Raw genomic sequence first — 15,485 nt, forward strand, 5'->3', positions numbered from 1 at the left:
TGCACAGGAGGAGTATAAAGTACCCACAGTTAAATGTGTGTGGAAGTCTTTGTAGCATTACTGATTAGGGAGTGAAAGCTTGTTCACTGAAGAAAAGCGGGCAGGGGAACACTCGAGACAAAGGATATCTTTAAGATTCATCAGCCCCTGCTTCCATCCCACTCAGTGAAGGGCTATGAAAACTCATGATCTCCATTTCTGGGATCCCCAGGTAAAGTTGACTATACTTCTTCATAATTGAGGTTAAAAAACAAACAGAGGGAAAAAACTTGGGGATGGGGTCCCAGTCTTTCAGGAGCTCTGTATACATCAAAAAGTGCATACATGGGCACCAGTTCAATTACCAAAAGAAAAAAAATCCCCAGTAACCCACCTGTAAAGTGCCTTAAGGAGTGAGAATTCTGAAAGTTCTTAACATTGTGGGGGCCTCCCCTCCAGGCATGTCCCTAGGATTACTACACAACCAAAAAAAAAAAAAAGCCCCACTCCTAGAGAATGTAGGGCAGGTTTTTCACAGAACCCCATGTATACTGGACTTGGGTAGTTTAACCTCTGTGGATACCCACTTACTGCTGCCAGGAAAACCACATTATGTTGTCATAAGGACAAGTGAAGAAGGAACTAGCTGTTCTATATAATCACTGTTCTTGTGACACATGGGGTAGATAGACACACCTGCTTGCCTGTGTCCCATTGCTTGTCTTATTAGGGCAGTGAACCTGTGAGGTGGGAGTGTTTGCTTGGGATAACAGTCCCCTAGAGGAATGAGGCAAAGGCTGCACTTCATCAAAGAAAGTGTCCCTGATTAAAGAGCACTTTCAGTGGCAGTGAGGTTTATGCTGTTATGCCTAACACTTCAGAACAAAATATAAAACATTTTCCAGAGGTGAAAATACATGGGTGAGCTCTGGTGCGCAGCTCTGGCAAGAGCTGGCTGAGCTATGGCAAAAGCCAGCAGGGAGCTGTTTAAAGAGCTGTGAGGGACCCGGTTTGTAATAAGACAGTGCCTGTAAGAAATGTTAAGTTACTTTCACTGCTGGCATTTACACTCCCTAGAAGCACAGGTTGCAAGCCCCGCTGGGCTGATGCAACCCTCTCATTCTTCTGCAGTACTGGAGAGAAAAAGACTGGCTTTCAATGTATTGGTCTGCTCTGCTCTACTGGACATAAAGGATCCCTGCATTACTGGCATGGATTGTGGCTTCACAGAGCCCCCTGCCAGCTATAGCTACAGCAGCAGCTAAATGATCTTTTGGCTGCAATGATGATACTGTTTGCTACAGCCCAAAGGAGAATGAAAGGCAAATAGAAGCTCCATCTCTTTCAAGAATGAGGCAAGGTGTGCAGAAAGTCTGGTTTGGGAGAGGAGGTGAGGAAAGCGCCTGCCTAGGAAGCAAGGAGAAGGGGTCAGCAGCATTGTGAAGAGCTGGGGCCAGTCAGTCACAAGCCTGAAGAGAAGTTTTCCAGAAAGTGCTGTCGAGTGTCTGTTGCTTGACCTAATCCCCAGTCGAGTGCTTGTGGACAGGCCTTGCCGTTCGCCCTATCTTGAGTTGGAAGTGGGGGGAGAGATGGAATGCGAGTCGTTGCTGTCACTGCTGTTTGTCTAGTGACAGCTTTCTGTCCAACTGGCTTAGCAGGCTCTCAAGGAGATGGTGGGATCAGATCAAGAAAGAATTTTGGTGTCTGAAGGAGGAGCAACACGCTGCTCTTTTGAAAGCAAAGCTCAGTTTGTGTCCTCACACATACACAGGCCTGGACACACAGGGTGTGAGTTTGTTGTGCCAGCAAGGTAGCAATGGCTCTTCAGCTCAAGCTGCAGCTGCTTGTGTTTTTTAACATGGGAGATTCCGAATTCAATCCCTGCCGTGCTGGCCAGAAAGGCAGCAGCCAAACATGCGATGCACACACTGGTGTATTCAGACACACACAAACATATTGACCTTGAAACAGAGCAATCTGCAACTGGCTGAGCCCCAGATGTCTCACTGTCCCAGCTCAGTCCCTTGGGGCCACTTTGCAGTGTAGCCAATTATTTTAAATTATTGTTCATTTATTGGATGGCGAATTAACACGCTATGTCATATGCAATCACTCTATGCTCACTAGATTGAAATGATGGATGTATAAGACTGATCAATAGTTAGAAGGGATAATGATCTGTTAGGTATGTAAATAAGCTGGGCTGAAACACAAGGACTACAGGCTGAATGAGGCCTGTAAGATTTTAGCTGAGCCATACTAGGCCATAGCCTTGAATTATTTGACATAGTGACTAAAGAACTTGACACAAGTAAGTGACCAAGGAATGATGCTATGCCACAAGATTACAGGAAAAGTTGTGCCAGTGGGTGATATTATGAAACATTAACAGCAAGAGTTAATTTTTTGTTTCATAGCATGGGCAGTGGGTACAAGAGGCTTGGGAGGCTAAATCTCCCCAAATGGGGCAAGAAATGCTGGCTGTGGCGCAGTTCTCTTTGGAAGGGTGCAGCTAGTCATCTTTGGAGCACCACTGTGGGAAGATCTCGAGAACTGGGGGAGTGGAGGGGAGACAAAATTGTGGTCCTGCACTCCTACTCTGCCTTGAGACCCCACTCTCCACCATCCACTCTACTCCGCTGTGTCCCCCAATGGCCCCATTGCCCAATGACCACAGCAATATTAGCGTATGTATACAGGATAGGTGCAGGGTGTGTTGCTTGTGGGGGAAGCATGAGGTTGGAATGAACAGTGCTTGTTGAAAAAGGGGGGAAAAAAGTGAAATATTTTGAAATTGTTTTCCTTTTGTGAGGTTTGAAATAGACCAATTTTTCTTTTCCTCTTTTTTCCATTATTTCCCCATTTTTGAAAATTGTAACAAAATAGGCATTCAAACTTTTCTGAAGAAAAAGGTTAAAAGAAAAAATGAAAAAATAAAAATAAAAGAAGGAAAAAGAAAAAAAACAAGAAAAGAGGAAAAAAGGGGGAAATGAAAAACTAAAACCTTAAAAAAAAGAAAATTAAAAAAAAGAATTAGCAGTCTAAGTATTTCTGATTTTCATCTAAAAAATCAAAAGATTAAAAAAAATCTAACATTTTGCCAAAAAATCATTTACAAAGCCTTGTATCAAACAATAACAACAAAACCAAGCAGAAAACCACAGCAAATCTTTTTGTAAGAAAAATTTCAACCAGCTCTGTTACCTAAGGGCGTGTGTATGGGACATGAACATGCTTCATGCGCAGCGAGTTTCTTCATTAGGTGGAAGCAGAAGGAAGCTCCTTATGAAAGTGAAGTCTGTCATTGATGGTGGAAACTTGCTGTGTGGGCAAGAGGATGCTGCTAAGAGGTGCCCCATAACTTGGGATTTCCTTGCTCTTTAAAATATGCTTGGGGAAGCGGGGCGATCAGAGGATGTCTTAAACTGAATATCCAGCCAGACTCAGAAGCTCAGGAGAGCAGGGAATGCTGTAGCACTCTCAGGTTTCTCCACATCCAGCGGCCAGCCCCAGTGTTCCCTGGAAGCTGTGAGCTTGTGCAACCACTCAGGAGAGATTCCAGTGCTGCCCAGCTGACTAGCAGAACACCCAAAGCACCCACAGTCATCAGCATGTGTTTCTACTGTTGGTGCACATCCGCATGTGCCTTGGGGCACATAAAAATTTTATTCTGCTTAAGATTAGAGAGAATATTGGCTGACCCACCAGCCACTCCGCTGGCCTCCAGAGGATCCCTTCAGTTTCCCACCAGCACCACTGGCTTTGCCACCCATCGGGGTCTCACCACCCACAGGATCTGCAGCCCAATGTCCCTGCTTCCACTCAGGTCCCACCACTGGCCCGTGACTCTGCAGCCACTTCTAGTTGTGACTAGGTGGCCAACTCTCCCGAACCAGGCAGACCAAGCCAGGTGTCACTTGATCTGCAAGGAGGCTGTGCCCCTTAGGGATTTGTCATGACAATGATGATAGCCTGCAGCAGAATGAAGATTACAAATAAATCCTCGTGGACTTCCTGGGCCATATCCGTGAGTCTGCCTTGCTATCAAGCTAGGGAGAGATAGAACCATAGAGCACTAGGACTGGAAGGGACCGCAAGAGGTCATGGAGTCCAGTCCCCTGCCCTCATGGCAGGGCCAAGCAGATGGACCCTCTTTATCCTCCTGCATGCAGCTTAAAGTTCAGAGTAACCTTACAGCAGGAGAATGGAGGCCACTGGACAAAGAAACAAGACCTCATAAGTCTGCCTCACTTCCATGTTGAGAAGATGAACCCCCTTAGTGTTGATTACATTTGCAACTTGGCCTGGGAAGATAATAAGGATACTCAGATCACATGCTTACAGCATCAGGATCAGTGTGCCCTATAAGCTGAGCTGGAGCGGCCGCCCGGAAGACATTCAGGTGCTGCCCAGCTGATTAGCAGAGTGCCCACAACTGCCCACAGCTGGCACCATGTTTCTATTGGTGGTGCACACCTGCATATTACCCTAGTGCACCTAACAAAATTTATTCTGCTCATGGATGGAAAAAATTAGAGGGAACATTGATCAGGACTTCCTTTGCCTCAACCCCATGCACAACTGGCTAGATACATTAGGGCTACGTCTAGACTGGCATGATTTTCTGCAAATACTTTTAACGGAAAAGTTTTCTGTTAAAAGCATTTGCGGAAAAGAGCGTCTAGATTGGCACGGACACTTTTCCGCAAAAGCACTTTTTGCAGAAAAGCGTCCGTGGCCAATCTAGATGCTTTTTTGCGGAAAACAAATCTGAGCTGTCTACACTGGCCCTTTTGCACTAAAGCTTTGCGCAAAAGGGACTTTTGCCTAAACGGGAGCAGCATAGTATTTCCACAAGAAGCACTGATTTCAGACAGTAGGAAGTCAGTGTTCTTGCGGAAATTCAAGCGGCCAGTGTAGACAGCTGGCAAGTTTTTCTGCAAAAGCAGCTGCTTTTGTGGAAAAACTTGCCAGTCTAGACGCAGCCTAGAGGTTTTTCTCTAATTGCTGAAACATTGGCTGATTCAGAGGCAGGCTAATATACTCTATGGACAAAGGTTTGGTACGGTACAGGAAATCCTGTGTTCCTAGGTGTGTAATTGCAGTGATTATTGGTCACTTACACAGGTTAAATTGGACACTATCGTTTGCCTGGGATTGGCAGGAGGTGCTTTTTTGTTCTCCTTTGTGGGCTTTGAACAGAAATCATGTTAGGAACACCTGATGTGCCAACTAAAATCCACTGGGGAAGGCTATGAATTGAGTGGTGTTCTCTTGATAGAGTCCTTTCATCCTCTTAGACTAAGTTTTCCCTACTGTGCTCTAGCAGGGCAAAGGACTTCAGCATACCCTGGGAATAAAGCCAGTTGTCTGGATCTCCATGTCACCTAATCACGTTCTGAAAAAATCTGAGAGCTCCAGACCTGGGAGTGCCTAGGACTAGCTTGGGACAGTAGAGGCCACACAGCCCACCCACCGGCTACTCCCCAGGGCTGGGCTGGAGCTTCAGGGGCCATGTGGCATGGTGGGCTACTGCTCTCAGAGACAGTCTGGGGCAACAGGGACCATGCTGCCAGACAGCGGCTGCTCCCCAGGGATGGGGTGCGTGCTGCCCCTCTGTGCTCATTCATGAATATAACTGTCCCTGCTATCACAGACCACCCTTTCTGATTGATGCAAAACAATCACATTCTAGGCCCATCCCCTTGTCCTGGCACGATCAAACCCCGACCTTGCTTTAAGTTATAATAAGAGGAAGCTGCCTACCGAATTTGGTGGTCCTAGCCCTTACTATTTGTTCTTGAACAAACGGACTCACAGATGGATGTAAGGACACGCAGACAGACAGACAGACAGATGCACAAACTCTCTCACATATATAGTAGATTTCAATCACCCTCTCCCAAAGGTGGCATTACAAGGGATGCCCAGTCTCAAATTTCTTCTTTACAAATGGCTCTGGCTTGCCACTCACATTCCCAGGAGCACTGGGGACAGGTGTGTTCAGCCCAGTGCTCACCCTTTCACCTCTAACCCAATTTCATCACATTGAAAAGTGGACTCTCGTGTCACCTCTGCTTCTGGCTGTCAAGGAGCAAAGGGAGTTCCTAACCATGTCAATCATCACAACCAGTGCTCTTTATGTTAGGGGTGGTCTACATGGGAGGAAAGCCTGCTGTCACTGTTGTGCATTAGGTAGTGCACGCTAGCTCTTCCACATTAACGCTCAGTGTGGAAACTTGCTATGCACTAAGACTGATTTAGTGCGCATTGGCTTAATGCACTTTGAAAGTGTTTTAACCTAAACACCTGAGGGCACTTTTAGTGCACAGTGAGGTTGGCCATGAGGAGTGAGTGCAGGTAGCAGAGCTGACAGCCAATGCGGGTCCCAGGGCAAGGTGTGTGTTGGGGGCTCTGCCTCTGCACCCCCAAAAGGGACGAGGCCTCGGGCAGAAGGGGTGGGTCCAAGTGCCGTCAGCCTTTAGCACCACCCAAATCATGGCATGCCCTGCCCCCAGCCCTCAGAGCAACGATCCGGCCGCCATTCAAAGGGGCCCAGGGCTCTGGCCACAACTGCTGCTGCAGTATTGGTGAGAGTCTGGGCCCCTTTGAATCTCTGAGCCCTGGGGCAATTGTTCCCTTTATTCCCCCCTCCCCCCATCAGCGGGCCTGAGTGCAGAGTAGCAAGTGTGCTTTAAATTCACACCCCAGCTTACTGTGCACTGACTTGCCAAGCTGTGCAGCTACATGACTGAAGGCTATTTGAGGATATCTAGTTCGCTCAGGGTGTGTCTACACAGCACCCTTGTTTGAAGTAAGCTACGCAATTTGCACCAAGCAAATTGCGTAGCTTATTTCGAATGTGTTTCAAAATAGCTTATTTCCTAGTTTGGCGCTGTCTACCCAATGCCAAATTTCAAAATAACTCACTATGCCGAAATGCCCCTTAACCCTCATGGAATAAAGGTTACCAGGACGTCAGAATAAGCTGCCTGTTATTTCGAAATCTATTTCAAAATAATAGGCTGCTTCAATAGATGTGGAATAGCTATTTCAGGATACTTCCAGTATCCCAAAATAGCTCCATAGTGTAGATGTACCCTCAGACCCTTCTGGTTTGCCTCCCTTAGCATTAACTCCTTCTCTTCTAAAAGATGTTCAAGAATGGAAGGGGAGCCTTGCTAGCTACATGTGGTTGCCTGTCACCATCCAATTTCAGATGCACATATTGGAAGCCAAATGAAATGAGCATCTGTCTAATTTATCTCAGGGCCCATAACATGCTCTTACCCACAAGGTCTGAGAAGTTGCAGCAATAATAAGAATAAGCAGGCAGTTGCAGAATGAGTCCTAAGGGAATGAATGAGGCCTGTGTTGACTTGAGCAGAAAGTGGAGCATTGTGATAAACTGTAAGCTGAAGAATGGCTCCAAATGAGGCAAATCTATAATGTTCCCTCTCTGACTCCTTCCACGCTGGTGAAGGGGTGGTTGAAATCTTGTCCCTTCACTGTCATTAGCCAGAGTTTTGGGGGCTGTCCAAAACACTTTTCGTGACACTCCAGAGCGGGTGAAAGTGCCTCATTTTAGGAGTTTGATAACCAATCTGAAATGCCAGCCAGGTTCGTGGAGTTCGTAAACCTTGGGGTAAACCTAGAGCCAGGTTTTGGGTGAGTGGAGGGTATTGTTCTGGTTCCAGGGAGGTGACACTTGGAACTGCCATTTGGCTTGCAAGGCCTTGAACAGACTCACTGCATTCCTGTTCATAGTCACACCGCTGTGCAATTGGATTCGGAGCCAGGCTCCCTGCTCACTTTCACAGGCTGAAGAAAATCTCCATCAATGTGTACTGGCCCCTAGTGGGCATATATGGAAAAAGCTACAGTTCCACCTGTTGTCCTTTGTGGATGGTTTTTTAAAACACCTGTGATACGGTGTGTCCCTCTGTAAAGAAACTGTTCAGCCTTCACCATCACAACCTTCTCGTGTCTGGTGGTAAATTCACACCAGCAATATGCTGTCAGTAGAGTGCAGGGATTCTCAAACTTCACTGCACCGCAACCTCCTTCTGACAACAAAAATTCCAACACGACACTGGGATGGGGGAGGGGGTGACCTAAACCTGAGTTCCACTGATTCAGGTGGTGATAGGGGCAAAGCTGAAGCTCAAGGGCTTCAGCCCCAGGCAGGGGGCCTGTAACCTGAGCCCCCTCCCCCAGTGATGCTCCCATGGAGTTGGAACATGCCCCCCTCCGGAGCCAAAAATGCTGGTGGGACAGACAGTGGGTGTGAGTTCACACCATCTTCCCCGGACGTGGTGGGGCTAAAGCATCTCACTTAAGCCTTACGGGGGCAGGCAGCAGGCTCCAGTCACAGGGCTTCGGGCTCTGGGCTTTGGCTGCTTTATGTAGCAGTGGTCTCCATTCAGGAGGCTTACTGGCAGGACTGTCCCTAGACGTTCTGGTGCCCTATGCAGCCGCAGGCGTGTGGGGGCAGCGTGCCCTCTGTGGGAGGGTGGCTTTGCTCAGGACTGTAGGGTCAGGAGCTGTGGAGGCAGAACCAGAGCTGTGGAGGGGCAGGATGAGGGCAGGGAGGCAGTAGGGGCCAAACCAACCCCCGCACTTACCTGTGGCAGTGGGAAGTGGAGTGACCGGATGCCAGCCTGTGCTGCTCCCCTGGCTCCCAGCCACATCGCTCAAGGAGAGGGCTTGGGAAAGGGGCAGTACAGGAATGGAGGAGCAGAATGAGTAGTGTCCTGGGCCTGCACCCACTTACGCACAGCCCTGCTGGATGCAGCCTGTGGGGGGCTGGCTGGGGCTGGCAGCTAGAGTTGGCACAGCACCATACACAGCATGCAGCATGGTCAGTGTCTTTAGTGCACTGCATTTCTTGGTGCCTATGCAGCTGCGTATTTTGTGTATTGGTAGGGATAGCCTCGCCTAGGGGGCACCGTCCACCAGCTGCAGGCCTCTGTCCCCGGACTTGCCACTTCCCTCACGGCTCCCACTGCCTGCTGCCTCCCCCAGGTTCACCACACTCCTCATTGCCCCTGCTGCCTCCGTGCCCGCCTCCCCATCCAAGGCTCAAGCTGTCCTGGGTGTGTCAAGCTGAGGAAGTCTGTTGTGTGAGCCCCTCCTCAGTGACTCACATTGTGGGGCGATTGGTGTCCCCCTCTGGATCATCTCGCAGAATACTGAGCAGGGAGGGCCATGCCCACAAGTGTCCCTGGAACTGTAGAATAGGTCAAATAGGCTGCACGTTCCTATTGCAGACCCCAGTTGTCCTACCCAGGCAGCGTGTTTGGGACGCCTTTTGTACTGAAACCCCCGTCTGCTCTTCAGTCCCTTTTTGAAAACCTATGGCTGCCATGCTGCCTACAGGGAATGCCGCTGGTGTGTATTTAAAAAAATCCCTTTGTATTATTCCTCCACCTTTGCCTCTGTCTACCTGCTTCCCTGTCCTGAGACAGTGAGCTTCTCAGGGCAGGAACTCTCTTGGGAAGTCTGGAGACATCTAGCGCTATGTGAACGCTGTTACCTGCAACAAAAACCCCTCCAATGCTAGTAATTCCTATGTGCTCCCCTATCTGTCTGTACCCCCCGGAGCGCTGATTTATATTTAGATCATAAACCCTCCAAGGCAGCTGGCGGTTGTTGTTTTTTTGGTTTTGTTTTGCTTTTGCTCTTGGTGCAGCATCTAACATAGTGAGGCTCTGATCCCTAACCAGGCCCCCTCGGGCTGACTGCAATACAATTAACAACTTTTGTGATCATTTGGGGTGTCACAACCACACTCTTTAACTGCCCAGAAGAACTGCTGCAGAGAAGGCTAAGTCTACGCTGCGCTCCTCACAGCTGCACAGCTGTGCCACTGTAGCTGTGCTGACGGAAGATAAGCAGTGCAGCCACTCTGTGTTGCTGAGAGAGAGCTCTCCGAGTGACAGAATTAAAATCACCCCCAATGAGGGGCAGTAACTTCAGAGCACTGAAGTGGTTTTTGCTGTTAAAACTTTTGTCATTTGGGGATGTGTGGGTGTGTTTTTCACACCTCTGCGTAACAAAAACTTTAATGGCAAAAGTGCAGTGGAGACAATCATAGAACACTAGAACTGGAAGGGACCTTGAGAGGTCGTCAAGTCCAGTCCCCAGTGCTCGTGGCAAGCCCAAGCACTGTTTAGATCATCCCTGACAGGTGTCTGTCCAACCTGCTCTTAAATATTTCCAGTGATGCAGATTCCACAACCTCCCTAGGCAATTTATTCCAGTGTTTAGCCACCTTGACAGTAAGAGTGTGTCTAGACTACAGGGTTTTGTCGACAAAACTAAACCTGCGTCTATACTACTGCTGAGTTCTGTCGACATAATGTCGACAGAACTCGGCAGTTTTGTCGACGGTGGTAAACCTCATTCCACGAGGAATAACGCCTTTTGTCGACAGATTTCTGGGTTTGGGTTTGTTTAGTTTAGAAAAGAGAAGACTGAGAGGGGACATGATAGCAGTTTTCAAGTATTTAAAAAGGTGTTACAAGGAGGAGGGAGAAAAATTGTTTTCCTTGGCCTCTTATGATTGGACCATAAGTGGCTTGCTTTGTCGACAGAACTGGATGTAGTCTAGACACTCTTTGTCGACAGAAGCTTTGTCGTTGACAAAGCCTCTGTCGACAAAAGCCTGTAGTCTAGACATACCCTAAGGCAGTTTTTCCTAATGATCAATCTAAACCTCCCTTGCTGCTTCTGGTCCAATCGTCAGAGGCCAAGGAGAACAATTTTTCTCCCTCCTCCTTGTAACACCCTTTTAAATACTTGAAAACTGCTATCTTGTCCCCTCTCAGGCTTCTCTTTTCTAAACTAAACAAACCCAATTCTTTCAGTCTCCCCTTCATAGGTCATGTATTCTAGACCTTTAATCATTTTTTCATTAAGACAAAGCCTTAATGTGCTGGCTGTATGTCTCTCATCCCCTGCTACCTTGAGGAATGAGTGACTAGAATCAGGAAATTAATTTAGGTTTTGCCAGAGGTAGTGAAGGGCAAAAAGCAACCACAAAATGTTGTTTGACTCTTTCCTAGTATAATTCCACTGCTGTTAAGGAAATTACTTTCCCTTTTTATGTTCTGGATTTCCAAGTTATAGCTCACCTCAGGCTCTCTTGGATTCTGGCTAGAAATGCCATTGAGGTGGCCTTCCTAGCTTCTGAGGGGAAGTAACTGCCTTACATTAGTCACTGGTCATCCCTCCAGCTAGAGAAGTAAGGGTACATCTACACAGCAAGGCTAAAGTTGGAATAAGTTAAGCAATTTCAGGCATGTCAATTGTGTAGCTGAAGTCAAAATAGCTTATTTTGGCTTTTGGTGCTGTTTACACAGCAGCATGACAAAGGAAGAACAAAACTCTTCCTTCCACTTCCCTGACTCCTCACAAAATGAGGGTTACAGGAGTTGGAATAAGAAGTTCTCCAGCTCGGTATTATTTCGAAATAAAGGCTTGTAGTGTAGATGTGCACTAGGTTATTATGGATTAACATCAATTATTCCATAATAACATTGCTGTGTAGACATATCCTAAAGGTATAGGTACCCTGAACATAATCACAGCCAGTTCTTAGTGGGCTGGATAAGAGCAGCTGTCTGTCCATTTATTTGTCTAAAATATTTCTGATGCACCCCTCAGTATACAGGCTGCAATCAGTTTCAGATTAAAAATGAAGACTACATTGAAATAGTTCATAAAAGTCTCCCCTTTCTTATTCGTCCTACTCTGTCTTCAGGTTATTCTTTAGCTTTTGTTATTGAGAGAGTGAGTGTGGGATATGGCAATTTTCTACACAATCTTGGGGAAAATCTTATTGAAATAAGTTTAAGACTTTTAGAGTCCATTGTATTAAATGCAAAAGTACTATGGGCTTCGATAGTGTATTGGATGATGTGGCTCATAAAGAATCAACTTCTGGGATAAAACACTTGAAGTGTATTTCCTGTGGCTGTATGCAAATTACCCCCCCCCCAAGTATTCAAAAACCCAGCCTTTGAAGCTATGCCCTGAGGAGAGAGTGATTGTTGGCTGATAACTTGTTCTAGAGTCCCAAGATTTCAACCATGGGATAAATACAGGTGCAGTTGCCTTAAATTGTTACAGAAGGCTTCTGAGTAAAGTTGAGTCTTGCAGCTTGCTGTGGAAATGGTCCATAGAGGGCTCATTCTTGCCTTGCACCCAGATTAAAATGAAAGGGTAAAAGGAAGAACACTTTTCATAAAGGAGCTCAGCAGCATTAAAGATGGGACATGGGCCGGCTGATGTGCTGTATTTTCATTGTAAGCCATCATGCAACTCCCAGTAGAGAACAGACACCAAACTTTCCCCCCTCTACTTGGATTTGACCGTTAACTTTCATAGCAAGGTACCACAGAACTCAGCTTAAGCATTCTCTGGCTGTTACCAGACTTTTTCCATGCAAGACTTCTCTGTCTCTGCTATTAGTTGCTTCTCTGTCAAATACATTCCTACTCCAGAGGTGGCACAAATGGGACTCCATTGATCTGATAACAGAATAAGGCCATATCTACACTTTCATTTTGTCAGTATCACATATGTTGCTCAGGGGTGTGAAAAACCCCCCGCTGAGGGACATAAGTACCCCAGCTCTGCATGACATAGTAGTCTCTCACAAAAGCGGCTTGCTCTACCTGTCTGCCTATGGTTTTGTGATACCCTCTGACTATGTCTACACTATGAGTTTTCTTGGCAGAAAATATGCTATTGAGGGACTCATTTGCATGAGTTGTGATCTCATTTGCATGTTTTCTGCCAATCCGTTTTTGTGCTGGAGTTTTTGCACAAAAACAAGCAGTGTGGACGTTTTCTTTTTGCGCAAAAACATCCTTTACTGGGGCATAAGGATCTTGGGATCCAATTGAGATTGGTCCTGTGGGGCTGGAGTTGATGGCCTTCTGAGGTCCCTTCCAGCTCTATGGTTCTATGATTCTATGAAATGAGATTGTGACTCATGCAAATGAGTCCCTCGTTAGCATATTTTTTGTCCAGAAAACTCGTAGTATAGATGTAGCCTCTGAGTCCTCTGGGAGTGGTGTCCTGAGCAGCTCTGTGAGCTCTCTGTGCTGTGGAATTTCTGTCTGTTCCCACCCCATCCCTGCAGCAGCAATCTGCCTTCCCCTGTGTTCCTAGGCTAGGGCAGATCAGGAACATTCCACATCAATGATTAGCTAGCACGCTCAGCTGTCAGATACTTCGTGGAGCTTTGACAGGGCAGGGGCGCATGACTGCAGGGCAGCACAGATGACAAAACACTGAGCGGAACAGTCACTGTGGCCATGGTGAGATACCTGTGGGAGCCTGCTCTGTTGACAAAATAAACAGCAGCATCTACGCTGATGCTTTGTTGCTTTAACTTTGCCACAAAAATGTCTTATGACTCTTGTCAGCAAAGCAGCAGAGTTTTGCCGCCAAAAGTAGCTGTAGTGTGGACACCTCCCCTGTTTTGTGGGCAAAAGGTAGTGTAGACAAGGCCCTAGGCTCTGTGGAGGGGGCCAATGAGAAGGAAGTGCACCTGTGAGGGAATGGGTAAGGCTTCTATAAAGACAACAGGCTAGCATAAGTGTGGGGAGCAGCATAGAGAAAGCATGTGGCCCCTCTCCCTGCAGAGGAGAAGGACAGGAAGGATGGTAGGAAGGAGTCTGGAAGTGAGAGCAATAAGGCTGTGTAGATGCAGACCTTAACTGTTCATTGCAGAAACCTGGAGTGTTCCCTAAAAAGCAGAGGGTGGGCCTGGGTTCCTCTGCCAACCACTGTGAAGAGGTATCACTACAGGGCAGTGACTAAGGAGACTGCTGTGGTTACTGCAGGAGTGACACAGCCAGGTTAGTGCCTATGAGGCCTGCTTATGGAGAGAGACTCTGAAAAACACCCTGGAAGGGGAAACTAAGTAGAGACCTGGTGTGACGGCGCGTTGGGGGTTCCCCGTCTCCTGCACCCCAAAATGGCACAAACAGACTTCACCAGCCAGTGGAATAGAGGAAGTTTATTGCCTCTCCAGGATACAGCACAGCACAGATGTAGTCTGGTCACAGAGCTGGGCTAGGATGCCTCAGGCCCCCTTGAGATGGGGGAGACTGGGCCCCTAAACTCCAGCCCCTTCTCCTAGGCTCTCCTCCATGCTCTCCCACAGTAACTAACTAAATTCCCTTGCAGCCCTGCCCCCCAGCCAGGGCAGCATCCACCTTCCTTTGTTCCTCTCCATGGGGGTGTCTGGCCACTGGTTCAACAAGTTTGGCATTACCTCTGCCTAGCGAGGTTTTCCCTGCTGGGTCTTGCTCCAGACAGCAGGGGTCACCACAGCCCAGCAAGTACCCCCACTACGTCACACCTGGATGGAAGGCTGAGCCACAAAAAGGAAACTGCAGTTCCTGGAGAGACAGAAGGGCTACAGGTGAGAGAGACTGTGAAAGGGTGCAACTATTAGGAAGGGGTGTTAGCCTGGCAGAGCTAATCCCCACAGCTGCCAGGAGGAGATGGTAACAAGCAGCGAATAGAGTGCTCTGTCACAAGCCCCTAAGAGTACTAGTCATGTGTATATGGGTTCTAGACAGGGCTCTAACTTTGGCCCCAAAAGACTAGAGACCTGACTCACCACTGACTAATCAAAGTTCTATACCCATGTAACACCTCTGACATCAACAGAGATACACCTGCTTTACAAAGTGTCACACAGTGATTATTCCATACCAATGTGTTTTACCAACCAGTAATGCACCACGCCATAGAAGTCGGCCATTGAAGAGACAGTCCAGTTACACATTCTGTCTGATCTTTGCAAAAGAACTTTAATCAACAGAGATATGCCATTTCCATGCACATGATCAGGGGCGGCACTCAGGTAACTCTTTCATATTGTTAGGGAGCCTGACTCATCCTGAGTTCCATGCAGAGATGTTGCAAAAAATTCTGTTCTTGGCCTCAGATCTAACCAGTCAGTTTGGAGGCGGATAAGGTTTCTTTGTGGGTAGTCCTGACAAGTTCTGCCCACGGGGTCATCTTTCAGCCAAGGGTTCACTCTTATGACCATGAGTCCCACCAGCTCAATCTCATGTCGGTGTTGAGTGTCCTGTGTGTATATATCATACAATGGGCCTTTCTGCCACAGAGATAAAGCCTATCTATGCAGATGACAGAGCTTTCTCGGCTGCTGGCCCTAGACAGTGGCATGAACTGCCTTAGGAGCTAAGGACCACTGCAAACCTTACCACCTTCGTTTCCAAGCGCAGAGCAGTGTATGCATCGATCAAACAAAGCCCCCCAAATCCCACTTCATCAAGACACTCCTCCTATTGCACACATTCTCTCACTCTCCCAGCAGGGGAGAGGAGAACATTTAACAAATGTTAGTAACAAAGTATAATACGTCACTGGAAAGTGCTCAGAGGCTACGTTGATGAGGACAGTTTAAGAACCTATATAGAGGGGACAGATGTGTATATGAGAGGTGTGGGGAACCT

This window comes from Pelodiscus sinensis, chromosome 1 (genome assembly GCF_049634645.1).
Source record: "Pelodiscus sinensis isolate JC-2024 chromosome 1, ASM4963464v1, whole genome shotgun sequence".
Lineage (NCBI taxonomy): Eukaryota > Metazoa > Chordata > Testudines > Trionychidae > Pelodiscus > Pelodiscus sinensis.